The 17,122-nt window shown below is 43.3% G+C and overlaps 1 protein-coding gene across 4 annotated transcripts in view; it reads left to right on the forward strand.

The window, feature by feature from the left end:
- Positions 1-17,122, forward strand: part of znf521 (zinc finger protein 521) — an 89,467-nt gene that overhangs the window by 44,359 nt on the left and 27,986 nt on the right. The window lies entirely within an intron of this gene.

Raw genomic sequence — 17,122 nt, forward strand, 5'->3', positions numbered from 1 at the left:
CGCCTCTCTGTTTGGGACACGCTTCTAGGCGCAGGTGAATTTAAACACGGTGGGCAATTCTATCAGGACCGGTAGGCAATTCTATCAGGGACCCACTGTTTGTGCATAAACAATCAGAAGCATGTGATTTGTGATTTTGATGCTTCGGTGTATTTGCAAAGGAGAGAGACGAGTTGAGAGTGTGTAGGTGTGTATTTTGTATTCATCTTTGCGATCTGCTCACCCACTATTCTACTGGGGGTGCCTAATACAGTACCATGCCAGCATTAGTCCTTTCTCTCGCAAAGGCAGGCACGGAGCACACTGGGAGGGTAGAAAACAAACCCCCCTACTGGTTATTTTATGTCTGTCAGCCGCACAAGCACACAGTTCCCCCATAATAGTGGAATTCAGACAGCTTAAGATAACAGGAGGATAGGTGATTGGGTTATTGTCTGATGTCTTACTTCTCTGATATGCCATTGCTTTGTATTCAACATGATCACGGGTTTCATCAGACTCCTCAAAAGGGTTTCTGTTAGATATATTTGTTTTGTGATCTCTAAAATATGGAGACAACAAAACTCATCATAATGAAAATTTGGTAGAACGATGAAATTGTCTAGAAGTGACTGCATTGTTTAAAACAAGCAAACAAAAAGGAAACTGAATCGAATAAAGACAAACAACAGAAATGCATTTGTCTGAAGAGGTAAAAATAGGTAAAAACAGATGCATCAGGTTAGTTGTGTTAAAAGACCAATGTTGATGTTGTGGTTTTATATAGCTCCTGAAGAATTGTTCCCTTTTAATGTAGAAGGGGGTTAAATTCAGCCTGTAATAACTCCAAAGCCAATTTGGGCCAAAAACACAGAAAAAATACTAATTTGGAGAAGCTCTAAATACCTTCTCTACTGAAAAAAGGGACACTTTCTCCTTTTAATGGCCATCTGCACAGGAGAGGGGAAACAGGGGGCTGGGGTCATCTCCGCTCAGCTGTCAGCGTTATTAGCGTAGGTAATGGAGCAGACGCTGGATTCATAGGGGTGTTGTTTTCATCCATGCCCTGCTCCATGGTGTCAGTTCACACTGATAACTCTATATATAGTGATGTGCCGTGACATAACCATAGAGCTAAGTGTATAGAACAACAAAACCTGAGCCTGTCTCACTCAGATGAGTCCATATTAGCTGCCTTTGTAATACAATAGTCTCCCTAAACCAAGTGCACTCAGCCTCCACACTCACCTCCTCCCATTCGCCCGAAGTGCTCATGGCTGCCTCTTCTGTACGACTGCCAGCACATTTTGATGCATGGATATTACACACAGATGATGACGGTCTTAGTTCAGACATAAAACGCAACTCTGGTGCCCAGCTACTCAACATTCGCTACGATAATAGAGGTAAATGAAAGGGAAGGAGGTAGACATGGGTGCAGGAGGGTGTGTTGCAGACCAGCCCCAGCCAAGCCTGTGAACGGCCCCACGTGTTTTAAGATGGAGGCTGCAGCCTGCTAGGGCCCAGATGGATCAGTACACATTTGCTGTACAGCTGGTCGCTCTGTTTGGGGACCTGGTGTGATACTCCTATGGAGAAAAAAATGATATCGCCACCATCCAAGGAGCAATTTAATAGCAGGCCAGAAGACAGCTGGCCACTCTTTAGTTTAGAGTTTTTTTGGCATGGCTCACTTACAGATTTGAGGGTGTCCGATTTTTCTCTAGAGACACACAGATTTATACAGCTATCAGCTGCTGCAGTCACTATCAAACCTTTTATTTCTATTTTTCTTTGAGATTAGAAAACAAATCTGTCCATCAGTTCAATTTGCCATCTTGATCTGTAGCAATTGCATTGGAAAATAAATTAAAAATCACAGTGCTTTCGTCGTCAAGAGGACCTTTGAAGGTCTTTCACTGACACAAAAGCCTGTTTGGTTTTATCAGCATGCCATCATGCCACCCCATTGCTTCACTTTGACCCCACTGTAAACTATGACATTTGGAGCCTCACGGGGGGCACGTTTGGCCCATTTATCGCACTGTTTCAAATGTCCCTGTGTGGATTTTCAGAGCCCTGACATGTTTTGAAGCATGGGCTCTGTCTTAAAGGGTTTTAAAGGTGAAAAGGATTTTTGCTTTGCTGTTATATCTGCTTTCAATCCAATTCTCATCTCACTCCTGTCCATTCCAAGCAGCTACTGCCAAGGTGGCAGTGCTCAGAAGGACAACTGTAAACAAACAAACCATACCACATCCCAGAAAAGTGTTTTTGGGGTCACCTCTACGGATTTTTTGGGTTGGTGACAGCACTGAGCTTGAAGCCAAGTCAGGGAGGAGCCTTCTCTCACAGAGAGGAGCCGGCGGCCTGGTCGGCCCAGGCAGAGGGGGGCACTGGAGGGGTGGAAAGGTTCGGGGGCGGAGAGGGAAAGGCACATTTGCTGTACAGCTGGCCGCTCTGTGTGAAGCAGGCACTGTGGGCCGTTACAGAGCTGGAGAGGAGAGGGAGTGAGAGGCCTTTAGCTCTCCTCTAGTTTCTCCTCCTCCTCTCTGTTCTCTCTTTCTCCCTTCCCCCTCTCTCTGTCCCACCATCTCTCCATTTTCCTCTGTCTCACTATCTAGCTCTCGCATTTAACTGTGCTCCAACCTGGCAAAACATACTGCATTGGCTGTTAGTGGGGGAACAGACAGGAGGCACACTGTAACAGTATTTGAAGCTGAAAGCCTTGTTTTGTTTCTCGCTAAGGGCCGCAAATTATACTTGACACATATCCTCTTGTCTTGGGCCCCAAGAGCAACTTGGCCAGTGTATGCTGATTACATGGTCTCCATCACTGTCTTTGGCCTGGTAGCAACATATTTACTACTGCATTAAGTGTTTTTTTCTCTGGGTACATAAACAAAATATGGTACTTTCATTCTTTGTTTCTTTTCCTGTAATCCTCTTTGATTAGGTGTGTCTGATGGTGCTCCCTCAGTTTCTGGGACTCATTCATAGATCACATACACATGTAATCTGCTAACAAACATGGCCAAACACTCCTCATTTGACTCCTAGGGGGCTGGATGAGAGTCAGAACTCAATAGACAACACAGCACAGGAACAGGATCAATCTTATGAAATAAATAAGAGAACAGGCCTGGAACAGCCAGTGGAAACAAAGGAAACCATGCGTACCCTATACTGAGTGTGATGTCTGCCTGCTTTTATTAATTGGTGATTAATAACGCCTCTCTGTTCGTTAGCGCAGTCACCTCCCGTGCAGCCAAGTGTGTTGCTGCTAATATGCAATTATGCGCACCTTACTGCTCGTTACATTATACCTCTCCCTGACTAATGTGGCATCCATGAGGAGAATAGAAAACAGAGTGAGCCGCAAAAAAAAGATGCTATCAATACGATTATCACATTCAGTGTGTTACCTACCTCACATTCAGTGTGTTACCAACCTGTCTGGATGGAAAACAAAAAAAAAGAAGTTTCTTACAAATTCCTCAATGTAACCAGGAGACTGCATTAAAAGTTTTACAGCATTGCAGAGACTGTTTTGCTCTTCCTGGTGTTTTTGTTGTAAAGCAGAGGTAATTGACATCACCATGGGGATGCTCTGTTGCTAGGCCAGACAAGCTCAGTCTGATGTGGTCCTTATCTATTGATTTTCCTGACATTTCCCCACACTTCACAGACTAGGCCAACATGTGAGAAAATATCTGATGCTCTCAGTTCATACAGGCTGTTTGTACAAACTCGGAGCGAACACTTGCTGCCCCTTACTGCATTGCAATTGGTAGGTTGATGTCACCATGGTGATTTGGGGCAAATTCCATTCAGCGATTGGTTGAACTGTGCTTATTTGTTGAGTTAATCATTCTAAAGCGTAAATTACAAACTAAATACAAGATTCATAAAGATTATTATAAAGATGTGTGTGAATCCTACTAATTTTCTTTGAATTTAAAGACATCATCTAATGAAGATAATTTTAGAATCCTCCTATGCAAGTCTAGTTGGGGACTTGGACGACCTGAATAAAGGTAGGCTCTTCCTGTGCTTCTGGCTATATTTTATTGATATACAGGAGGGATGTCTCCTTTAGAGTGTTAATGCCAACCCTTGTTCTGAAGTGAAGCCTATAAATACTGGATGATCAGAATTAACCTCTGCAATACCCCACCTCCCCACGGTTCCTGAGATGTCACCAAGGCCGTAGGTGCATGCGCACCCCTAGTCTGATGGGGTTGCTTAGCAGTCTGACTGGAGGGGGGCCTATGGGAGAAGTGCAAACAGACAGTCCTGCCTTAGTAAAGGTCAGAGCTGCAACCTACACCTCTCAAATCCCAGCCTGGCCCTGATGGGACCAGGGTTCCAAGCACGCCTAGAGATGCTTGTGGTAAGGGAGAATTCAGTGAGAGTGGAGTGGTGTGATAGTGCTGAACTGCATTGCTTTTAGAGGTTGTCAGCACCAATAGTAGTGTGACAGATCTGATCTAACTTTGTGTAGTGGCTCTTACTTGGTGTGTTTGTGGAATGACATGCACGCCTGGACACCAGTAGCTATCGTATGATACTGAATTATTGTACACTTCATAGGTGTAGAGAGGTTTGTTTAAGAATACAAACAAACTCCAAAAGAGTACACCAAAAAGTTTTAGCTCTCTTTATGGAGCCCAATGGTGGTTTTTCAAAGTACCATGTAACGAATTACTATCCTCATCGAACTTTGGCTGTGTGAATGGCAGACAGGGGAGGAGAGGGGAGGGGGATAGGGTTCTGAAAGGCCCCCCAGCGTCAAAGCCTTAATAATCATGTGAGCAGCGCTGGACTTCATTACCCTCCTGTTCGACAGGCCGAGTGCCAGCCCGGATTGCTGGCTGGCTGTGGCAAGGTCAACGGCGGAGGAAAAACCAGTTACTGTGTTACTCTGGAGCGGAATGGAGAGGGGCGGCCATCTGTCAGCTCAGGCCTGCCATACCCGCAGAGCAAATGGACACGGGCGGCCAGAGGAGAGGCCACAGACACCCATAGAGCTAAACCCAGTGAGCATAACACTGAGGCATGGACACAGATCCAGCCAAAGAGATGGGCCTTGGTACCACTAAAACACATATATACACACACATTGCGGAGAAGATAAGGCTATCTCCAAGAAATTTGGCAGCAGGTTGTGTGTGTTTATGCGTGTTTGTTTTTAGTGTCAGCGCACTATTGGGCCCCTACTGTTTTAAGTCCAGATGGCAAACCATTTGATAAAAAGTTGATAAAAGTTTTGCTTGGCTTGCCAATGGTAAATGTTTTCATCATAGTATTTCTTCATGAAGACTAACTCCTTGTGAGTTTAGGTGCAGTAAATGTTATCATTGTCTTTACACCAAAGGCAAGGCAAGCCACAGGCGAGTTAGGGATCTGGTGGAAGCATGTTTTATACCTAATGACAATACAAACAACACCGTCATTTATATATATATTTTTTCTCTCTCTTTATATATACTCAGATGTCGCAAGACATTAGTTTTAGTGTTTCACCTTGCTGGCTGTTTGTCGGCGCCTGAGTCGCACCAACCCTTTCTGTGAGGACCTTTACGATGCCCTCTGGCCAAAGTGGAAGAACCCTGTGGAATGTTCCAAAGCTCTCTAATAGGTTTCAGGTGCTGCGGGCCACCGGCCAGCCCCCCCACCATCACCCCACTCTGTGTGTCTTGTGTGATAGGACTCCCTGCTCAACAGTCAAAGCACCACCATTTCTCCTCTAAAAAGAAGAGGACATTGTTTACTGTGAAATTTTTGCTTGTCTTTACAAAAGTCACTTGTTATTTACTCTGTACTTCATTCGGTTCACTTTGAACCTTGTGCATCTCTGCTAACTGAAATTTTTAACATTCAAATACTTAACAAATAAAAGTATAAAAGTGTAGCAGTTTCTCTTACACATATGGTTAGAGTTCAGGCAGAAATGGAATTTGCCTCTCTACCATCCCACAACTCAGCACAGCTTAAGTTCCTCCTTGTTTTCCTCCTGCACAGAGAGTACCGACCCCCTGGCTTGAGCGTCAACATGCTCCGGAAAACAGGGAGATGGTCCTGGGCAATTCCCCCCACATTAATGGAAATCACACAGGAACTCCCTGGATGAAAGCTTTATTAGTTATTAAGGTTTAATATTGATATCAGTGCTTATATGTTTACTGGAGTGCACAGTGTTGCTGATGTGTAATTGTCAGAGAGGTACAGATTTAGTAAGGAATTAGTGTACACCCAGGATTTAATTATGGGGATCTATTTTCATCTTGTTAGAAAGAGATAATGTGAGTACTGCATGCATCATAGGTTACCATATTAAATGCCGCTATTTGTAACAGCATTATATCCACTACAGTTGTGCTTGTATATTATAGACGAAACATTCTGTAAGCTTAAAGACAGCTTCAAGCACATAAGCTTTCACTGAACATTTTGAAACAAAATTTTTGTTGTACATTAGTTTGTGTGTGTGCAACTTTTCATGTGCAAACACAGAGATAACACACATGACGTTCATTTGAGATAAAATGGTTTTGTTCATATGTCCCGTTTCATTTCCAGCATGACAGTGGAGTGTGAACACTGAAGAGACATGGCCTCTTTGTCTCTTCATTTGTCCTACCACTGCCTAGAGACGTAAACCTTAAGCCACTCACTCTCTGATTAATCTTTAACATTTATAATTACTAATTAAGTTAGTAAGAGACTTTTAATGTAGTCCTCCTGCAATAGGGAGCAGAGAGGACAACAGATCATTAGCTTCAATAATGAACGCGGATGAGACAGATAATGGCCTATGATAGGTGAATACTGACAGTTATATTAAATGAGGCGAGTATATGGGAATGCTGTGAGCACTTCATAGATTCAAAGGCATAGGGAGAAAAGGTGGTGGAGTACTCCAACAAAGCCTTAAAGCATGAGGAAAACTTAGACAGAGTTTGTAATAATTAAAACATATATCTGTAATGCAGTCAAGTCTATAATAAATATATATATATATATATATATATATATATATATATATATAATGTATGTATATCTGCAGTGGTAATTGTGTCAACCCCAGTTTCAAGTACAGATTTTATTTATTCATTCACACTGGTTTCATTGAGTTTTTGGTCTCCCTAATGCCTTCAGTGTATCTCATTATCACATTATTACATTAGCGTCTGCATTATCCTGGTGGCTGTAAGTTGCTGCCCATTAAAAGAGTCATTTCATCTCAGATTTTTTTTGTGTTTTTTTTTACCTTAACGACGATGCTACTCTGGCACATTCCGCAAGCCTTCCCACTTTGGGGAAGGTGCTTATGCCATAATGATTATTATCATTAAGAAGATATTAATGTGCTTAGTGTTTGCGACCCAGCTGCTCATCATGGCCTGAGCTCCCTGCCGGGGAGGGGAAGAGAGCTGCTGCCAAAACGGACAGTGCACGTAGGCCACCGCCCACCTGTCCAGAGGTTTCAGGGTCGGTGGAGGTCACACCTACCTACCTCCCTGCCCTCTGCTAAACTGGAGGAGGGATGGCTCAGAACACAAAATTGGAGGAGATGAATTGTGTTATGTGGAAAGTTAAAAAGCGCTACCGTGATTTCGGTCCCAATTGTAAGCATATACAATTTCAGCATACATATTAATTATACTTATGTTACTCTGCCGTGAAGGGAAATGTATGTTTTCCCTGCAGAGATTCATGCCACATAATTATTCATTGAATTTCAATCTCTCAGGCTATTCTTAGGCTAACTTTCTTTTGTAAATAAGTTTTTATTTTCTTAATTGATTTAATTACAATCACTTCTACAAAATCTTCACCTTTTCTATATTATAAAAAGAGGTACAGTGATGACTCCTGTTTTGAAGGCTCATATTCACTCAGAGAGACATGTGTGGGGAAGAAGGCAGCCTGGCTCAGCCTCCTCCAGTCTCTCAGTTTCAAATTGCTGCTTCATTAGGGCTTGGAAAAGAAACCCATGGTTACATTTAATCAAACGAATCGGTATGGCAGACCCACATAATCAATCACAATCCTTACCCAATATGCTACATTCTGTAACTACCAAGCTGGCTTGGAGAAATGTTAATTATGATCCCGCTCGCTGCTCCTCTGCTGGGGTTGCTGTGATATTATACTGTTTCTCCAGTTGTTTTCATTATGCAAACATGGACTGTGTTTCACACATACAGACTTTTTCCAATTCATACAGTCATTTCTTATTTTTCCTTTTTATACTGCTTGTTCTTGACACATGGACTGGGGGTTTGTTGGGGAGTATGATGTGCCATATCTGGAATAATCAAATTAACTATTAATGATTTTTGCTCTCAAACTAACACTTGTGTTACACAGTGGGCTGCACTCAGTGATGTTGTTCATATTTCATATGTTTTGTGTCCATATGGATCTGTTCTCACTGTCTCTCTCTGTATGAAATCGTTTACAGTTTGTTTCTGTAGACTACTTTCTCACCCCACATCCCTGAGCACATTTTATGTGAATGCAAACATGCACACACTGCACACTAAGGCACATGCATGCTCACACACAAACACTGTAAACATACTGTACACACTCTCATCACTCAATCCCACAATCTTTTTTGTCTCTTTTCCCAGTCTTGTGTGTTCTTTCTCCCTACCTTTTCACTTCAGCGCTCAGCCTCGCACCACAATCAATGTGCTCCATATAATACACAATAGCAAGGAAACACACACAAGCATGCACACACAAGGTAGCTAGGTTGGTGGGGGCCATGGCTGCAGCTCTTCTGCGCAGTCCCAGAGTGGCTCCCGGGGCTCGGCTGCCAGTTGTTTGCCAGCCTCTCCGGGTGGAATTCATTCAAATTAAAGCGGTGGAATGAGGCCCGAGTCCCAGAATGCCTCGTCCCTCTCCTTCATCAGCATTCCGCCGATGAGAGTAATTAAAGCAGAAATTAATTCTGCTGTAAGCAGAGGAGCCACAGAATAACTGATATTAGAGGCTGGATGATGAATGCTTGGCATCAAGGGAGGTCTCAGGGGAGGAAGGGGAAATTCACAGATCTCTTTTTCTTTTTCTTTTTCTTTCCTTCTTTCTTTTTCTATCGTTCCACTTTCCCTCTGTCTGCCCACTCCTGTGTTTTTATTTCTTTGGTTTATGTTGTCTACATTTCTCTCTTATATGTGTTAGTCTCTCTGTGTCTGCTTACCACTTGCCCCTTCTCATCTTTACATTTCTTTCATCCTCTGTAGCAACATTTGTCCTTCCGCGTCGCCTAAGGATTGCCACAGAGAGCCAAAGCCATTGGTTTTAAGCATGACTGAAGACATCGCCACTAAGCCTCCTCTGCTCAGCAACAGTATTTCACATTCTATCAGCACTGGTGCTCTCATTTTCAGTCAACAGGCATATTAGAGTGTACTGATGCTGCAAATGCTAGCGCTGTTGTTTGTCAACAGAAGCCAAAATGTGAGTGCTTTCAGGTGAATTCTGTAATACCAGGGGCGCCACTATTAAGGATCACAGAAAATATATAAATAAATGCGATTATTAATCAGAATGTGAGCAACCATTTAAATACATTGTTATTGAATTAGATTGTGTATACAGAGTGGCTTGGAGCTAAACAGTGTGTATTATTTTCAAGACAAACTGTCGTTTTTCTCAGGCATAGTTTGAGACTGTACCTCGAAGCTCTCCAGATGATGTGATATTCTACCCAGGATGATTCAATGATCCCCCACGTCCATTGACGCTTTATTTTTGGAATAGCACATCTTTAGCAAGAGCAGTCACAAGACTGAAAGACAAACAACTGAACTCATGAAACACTGAGGGTGGATGAGGCTGTCAGTGAGACTATTTTCCTCTCTTAGAATCAAATGGAATTGAACAAAGGTTAGCTCTATGGGGCTTTATGGTAATGTGATATACAATGCTGCCATGGAATTTGCCAATGCATGTCTTAGCACTGTCTGACTCCAAGGAGGGAGTGAATGGTAATTGAGCTGACCTCTGCCCCTCCCTCTCTTATTCTGCCCTCTGGGTAAAAAGCCAGAGGAGGTAATAAACAATAGATAGATTTGTCTTGTTTGTATTGCAGCTGCCGTACTCTTAATGACACACAAGACTGGTCTCTATTTTGAAAATAATGCAAGACCTGCAGGTAGTTTTATTGCATTTTTAATTGATTTGTGCAAGAATATCTAAATCAGATGTAAATGGCTGGGAGCTCAACCCAAGAGTTACTGACCATTATTAAGAATTTATCAGGCTGGCATGGATTTGAAACACAGAATGAATGATTAGAAACCATAAAGGGCCCAAATATGAGATGTAAACTGGAGACAGGGGCTAAACCAACCACAAGCCTGATGAAGAGGCCAGTTTGGGAGGCTGAAAAACTGAGAAAAGACTTCATCTTTACTGACCAGTAATGCTAAGTCTTAAGGGGACAGGGCTATTTTCCTTGCTCTTTCTAGCTAGATTTTTTTTTACGTTAGTACATAGTACATGCCACATGGTGAGAGACAACAGAATGACTAATCACACTGTACCTGTACACATATTAGTTTCATTCTAATATAAAATATATACTTTTTAGAATTTTCTGGACTTCATCAGGTAATACCTGAACATGTAAAGATAAAATTTTCCTCTAGAAAATAAGTTATTTCTAAAGCAGATGTATTAAAGTAATACAAACAAACTCAATAGTAATGCATGATGTGCTCAACCGTAATGTCAGTATTCAATATGGGAAAAAAATAGGTATCTAATTTTGCAGTGAAACTCAGAAACTCACAGTATGAAAGCTAAATATTATTCCACCCCCAATCTTCCATATAATTTGGCTGTTTCTCTTTCCACTCTACTTTTTCTTTATTCCTTCTTTTGGAAAGATTATTTGAAGTATGAACCCAAAATAGTAATCATAAAGCAAAGACATTTCCTCTAAATTATTTAGTAATGGTGTCTTTTTATAGACACAAGGTTTACCTATGGACCTTACTAAAAGCATTTTACATAGCAGCGTTTTCAGAGTGTATCTGCAGTGGATCATATTGCTGTAGTGAGTGAGATTTCTTCCTATCATTCAGAATAGTCATGCCGTTATGAAAGGTGAGGGCACATCTTGATGTCTGCCATCCCCGGAAATGGTGGCAGCATTGTTTGTTTGTCTACTTTGTTCCATACACCAATAAAAATACACTCAAAATGAAACCTTGGTGTAACGATGACCTTAAATGCAATGACACTCTTTCCCATAACATTGTCCTGTCCAATAGTCCAGAACTCCCCTAGAGGCTTTACAGCAAGTCTAGGAGGAACCAAATGAGAGAGAAATCGATTACTTTCCTCTCTCCACTGTCTCTGCCCTGGCTGAATTACTGAAACAAGATGCTGCACTTAGAGGAGTCTTTGGAGAAGCAGAGGGATAGAGAAAGAGAGGTGGGGGAGAGAGAAACACTTTTAGGGACATGGGTGCCATTTAGACTAGGACCATCTTCTCTCAGAAAGCCACTAAAAGCAGTGAATGATCCTCTTCCTGTCCCTGGCTGGGAGCTGGTTAGCCTCCTGTGGTTAGGTGAATACAGAACATACACTCAGGTTTGAGGTCAAAGCAAGATCATTAAAAATAATTAATTTCTGAAGTCCAAACATGACAATCCTACACAAATTGCTGTATCAATTCATCCTAAGTTGAGCTAAGCATATCACAGTTGTGGTGCATCCAAAAGCATGAGACCAGGCCACATGGTTGACCAGGCCCGATCCAATGTGATTTCCTAATGTCAAATGGATGTTGTTTAACATCCACACCAGGTTTTATTGTCTGAACTATGAAGATGAAAATGAATCCCGCTCGTTTGGTAGACAGAACGTGGTGCTTAAGGGACCCAATCCCTGTAAGTGCCATTAAGTGGAAATTGCCGTTCACATATTCCAGTGGTTTGATTAATTACACTCTCTCATGTGCTTTCATAAAGGCCCAATGAAATATGGGGAGCAAATTGCATTGTGTTCCTGTATCCTGTTATGTAAAAGCAGTTTAATTATTGACACATGTTTTGCCACCTGGCAGGGGAAAGGGTGGTTGGACATGAATAGAAATCATACAATAGATATTATGGACGGGTAGAGCTAGCACTTGAGATGCCATGTGTTTCCGTATCTGTGACTCAATTTATGTCCCCGTCTTCACCTCGCCTCAGGTTCTCCTGCTGAATCAGAGCAAAGAGCAAACATGATCAGCTGGATATGTCACTGTTGTAAGGGAAGCATTTTGTAAAAGTGACTGCACTTTGAAACCTGTTTAACTTTGTGTGGCAGGACTGCTTTTTGAAAGGTCTCTTCTAATAAATATGTAGTTAAGGAGATATTTTGTGAAGGCTACACCATCTCTCTAGGGTATTAAAAGATCACTGCTGGCTTTGTATGATATCTTAAGATAGCTCTTTCTGATCAGAGTACAGGCTTAGACACTGCTTAGTTATTGAAGCACTGTTACTTTGAACTCAAGGAAGCAGTGAAAGAAGACAACTAGCAAACTTGCAGTCTAAACATAAATGTCTTTATTCCCGTTTTCTTCCTTTTTCTTTGCTCCTGAGTAGTGTTTTCCAAGAGCAGTGACCTCTACTGCCAAGGAGACTAAATAATATCATTGTCAGGGCAGTGCTTCCCTTCTGTTGTAGCCAGTAGTTCTTAGGCGCCACTCCATTCTGTATTCTACAGTGTATGTGGAGGTATTAGCTCATAAAACCATCCTACTGTCATATGAACCCACTGCCGTCCCTGAGCTCTATATGAACAGCAGGGCTCTGATACTTAGTCCCAAGCTGTTCCTGTTTGCCCAAAACGATCAGGCCTGGCCTCATGCTCTCTACCTGATCTAGTTGACTGGGCTGTGTAAGTTAGGTAGGCAGTCCCTGTCTCCATCCCCCTCCTCCCTCCCAATATGCACTTGGACCCAGGCTCAGGCTGCACCTTTTGTGTTCCACAGGGATAGGGGGGCCAGATGGAGGAATTTGATTAACCAGCAGTGGAGGACCAAATGTTCAATTGGATACAGAACCAGTTGGAAGGAGGGAGGGAACGAGGGATGAGGCAGGGTAGAGGAAGAAATCTAAAATGGCTGGTCATGTGCGCCGGCCAACACTTTCCAAAGGGGAGCCCAAACAGACACTGAGGTGTAGTAATGCAGAAGCCCTTTTCCAAGTACCAGCTGGGCCTTTTAGGAGCCTCTATCCCCACAGCAGACACCCGGCAGCCTCCGAGCAGCTTGACTTTACCATATGTGGAACTTTTTTATGCTCCACCTGGTTTCCCCAGGGGACCTGTGCCGCTGGGACGCCGGAGGCAGGTGAATTGCTCTTAATGCAAGGCACTGAATCACTGGGCCAACAACATGAGGGAAGTGCCTAGGGAGAGGAAATGGATCTGCAGAAAGACTGGCGCGGACTGGCGCGACCTTGGAGCTAGTGCCTGCTGCAGAGCAGAAAACGAGGCCGCGTGACGTGTCATTGTGCCTTCACTCACCACACACGTCCACTTTAATAATACATTTCTTACATTGTGTATCATTTGACAAAGTGCTTTTTTAAAATGGAACTTAATCCATTTGTAAACTGAATGCCTTTCTCCGCTTCCATTTAGAGGCTCTGTGTCTGAGTTTCTCCCTGTCTGTCCCTTTTCCCTTTCATTCAGCTGTTTCATATAGGGATATATTGATATATTTTGCAGTATTAGTTTAGTAAATGCAGTATGACAGTATTCTGTTTTACAGGATTTTTGTCACAATCTAACATTTGCATGTTTCCCATGGAAATATTAATTTACTCAGTAACATCAGCTGTTGTACTTCTGATTTGATTTTTTTTTTCCTTGCATAGTTTGAGAGTCCAGACCATCAGGACAGGTAGGTCAGATGAGGGAGACTTTGCCTGGACAGTGGGGGTGTGGTCACTCTCCTGCTTGCACCTGTCTCACTGAGTCTGTGGCACAAAGCCAGAGGTCGGGGGTCACCACAGGGGGCTGTCAAGGTCAAAGGTTTATCACTCTCCAAGGGGTCCTGGAGCCATCACTCAGACCCTACAGTACACACGATCTGCCCAGTTGAGTTTTTTCTTCCCCCACTTTTTCTAATCCTTCCAAATGGCTCGGGCAAAACTCCTGACAGCAGCAAGAGAAACAAACTGTGGGGTGGGAACTCTAAGCCATCAGCTGGAGATTTCACTTTCAAAAGATTCCCTTTTACTCACTGCCCTTTCCACCAATCAGAGGGCCCGCCAGAGTCCAGGCACCCAGAGCAGCTGCCCTCTGACCCTGCCAGCGGTTGTTGGTTTATTTTGTTTGGGCATTTTAGAGAGGATGGGGCTGCTTTTGACAGGTCAGGCAGCAGGACTTGGATGAGGTCTTTAGCAAAGACAGCCAGAGCGAGAGAATTTCACAGCTCGAGAAAAGACTCAAGCCACCCCTAGCTGGTGTTGCTGTTCCAGTATTACACTCATGTTGCTGGAGAGGTTGTCATATTCATTGAGACATGTGGAAAATGGCCCATTTTGAGGGAAAAGAGGGGCCATTCATGCAAAGTCAATTCCATCAAGCAGACAGAAATTCCTCGATACCCCTGTTTATGCAGCTGTGCCCTCTGATCAAATTACACCAACCCTTTTGCAACACCCACACCTCCTTCTACCCTTTATGCTGGTCCCCCAAACCTGCTTTGAATGTGCCAGGAGCCTCAGATGGGTCTCCCATTCACTGGGGAGAATGGGAGAGGTAAAGAGACATGAGGGGCACGTAACCCAGAGTTCCACCTACCCGCAGGAGTAATTGGGGCAAAACATGGGTCAGAGGAGGGGCCTGTGATGTGAGGGGCACATAGGGGCAAGCAAAGGAGGCACATCCCCAGAGAAGTACTAACCGTCATGCTGTAGCACCAACTCTGACAGACCGCAGGGAATGGACCCGCCGCAATGAGCCTGTCAGCTGTTCCAGCAGCGCAGAGCGATTGTGGAGCCCTCCACTGGGACTGTATTACTGAAGGCTTTTCTTCTCTGCCTCTGTTTTATTTTTTGGGTGGGGAGGGCAGGGTTGCAAGTCTGTGTGTGAGAGGGGGTGTTGAGGGGTATAATTGAGAGCACAGAGGGAGCTTCGTCTCTCCATCTTATGATTTGGAGGTGAAGACAAGCGCCCTCGGGGGCCCCCTGTCAGAGCTTTTGGGCGCGCTCAGTGCAGACTTCAATAAAAACACACAAAAAGAATTCCCCCACAAGGGCGCCTGGCTGAATTGCTGACGCCAATGTAAAAGATTCCGTTTTCTGTGAATCATTTAGTACGCGACCCTGAGCTCTCTACACAACGTGACAATAACAGGAACACCCCCTCCCCCCATCCTCCTTATTGGGAAAAAAAAGAAAATTGCTACAAACCCAGAGAATGCTGAATTATTTTTTTCACACGTACAATTTCACACATCGATCACCCTCTGCCACTCCTCCATTTTCCTCTTCCCCTCCCACCTCTCACTCCTCTTTTCTTTTCTCCTCTCACTGTATTCCTGTCATGACAAATGTCAAACACAGTCCATTAGGAGAGTGTTTTTTTCTTTTTGGTAACCAAGAGCTTGCCAAGTCGAATGTGCGCTGGGACAAGACTGCTGCGGAAGCATCACATTGGAGCATCAGCATCAGATATTTCTGTGAAAGTAACAGAAATGTTTGAAGGTGTTGTCACAAGCTCACAGGTTCCTGCTGTTTGTGTGCACCAGAGGGAAATGGTGCCTTCTCACCCCTTTTGTCTCCTCCCTCCCCATTGTTGTTTTTAAACTTATTTCTCTGTTTAGTTGTTATCACTTTTATTGTGGTTAAGACGGGTTTTTTTGTGGGTTTTGACAGAGGGGGTCGGTGTTGTAGTCAGAGTTAAAATTAGAGGAGTTGCTTTTCTGTGTGACTTGGAGACATGTCATCTTCTAGAAGCGGTGGGGAGTCTGTCAGTCACAGCCATGGTGTGTTTTAATCATCTCTGTCCCACTTGGAGATGCGTTGACGGTTAGAGTGAGGGTTCCCTCCCCTGGACAATACCAGTATGCCAGAATCTCATACACTCTGATGTCAGACGTAGGAACCAGTTTAGAAATATGAGACATTTCTTCCTCGAGTTAATCCTACAAATTCAATGGGGGACTCATGCGATGTCTGGTGAATTTGAAGACACATCAGTGTGTTTGAAGGTTTTTGTGATCTTTCAAAAGATATGACAGTTAGAAGGAGATTGGCAACAAAATAGCAGGAGTTTGTCACTATAATAAGAGAATGAAGCTGATAGAATAATCAAAACCCACGACATCTTAGAAGCTTAATGAGCAAGGGCTCCCCCCCAAGCGAGCAATAATAATAGTATTTTGTAATTCTATAGCCCTTTTACTGTAATAATACTCCAAGGAATTTTAAATAGACATTTCTTTGTAAAAGTAGGTTAGACTGCAAATTATATTTTCCATAATGTAGCAGTTATGATGGGAAGTGTGTCTTCACAGTATGTCGCTAACAGAGAATGTGCACCCCAAAAGCCAGGAAACTGTGCGGAAGACTCAGGCTGCAGATTCCCTTAACCCTGTGCAGAAGTGGCCACTAACCTACACCCATCCAGCTCTCCTTTAACCCCAGCCCCCGTCTGTGCATGCTCCCTACAGACATCTCCAGAGATATGGCCTCTCATTTCTGAGAGCATCCTCTGATAGTCTTAATGGACAAGTAGTCTCTCTACAAGGCCAGGAGTGCTCTTGCTGAAAAGACCACTCTGGGCATGTCTGGGATAAGTACTGTCTCTCGCCTCACGCCCATCTATGGTTGTGTTTATGTGCACAAATTAAAAGAGCCGTCAGACAGTAGTGAGCACCGACGAAAGGTGAGGTGAGGAGAGGAGAGGAGATGCTTTTGATGCTATACTGGCCTTAACATAATTAATAAATAAATAAAAATGAAATTAAAGATGAATTACAAATATATGTTAAAGTTGTGAAATCTAACTCTTAATCATAATATCCTTTCTAATTGCAGCTGGAGTGAGGAGATTTACATTTTGAGCATTTAATGGCCACCAGAGTGACGTACGCCACTAAATTGAGCTTTAA

This window comes from Micropterus dolomieu, linkage group LG06, assembly GCF_021292245.1.
Source record: "Micropterus dolomieu isolate WLL.071019.BEF.003 ecotype Adirondacks linkage group LG06, ASM2129224v1, whole genome shotgun sequence".
Lineage (NCBI taxonomy): Eukaryota > Metazoa > Chordata > Actinopteri > Centrarchiformes > Centrarchidae > Micropterus > Micropterus dolomieu.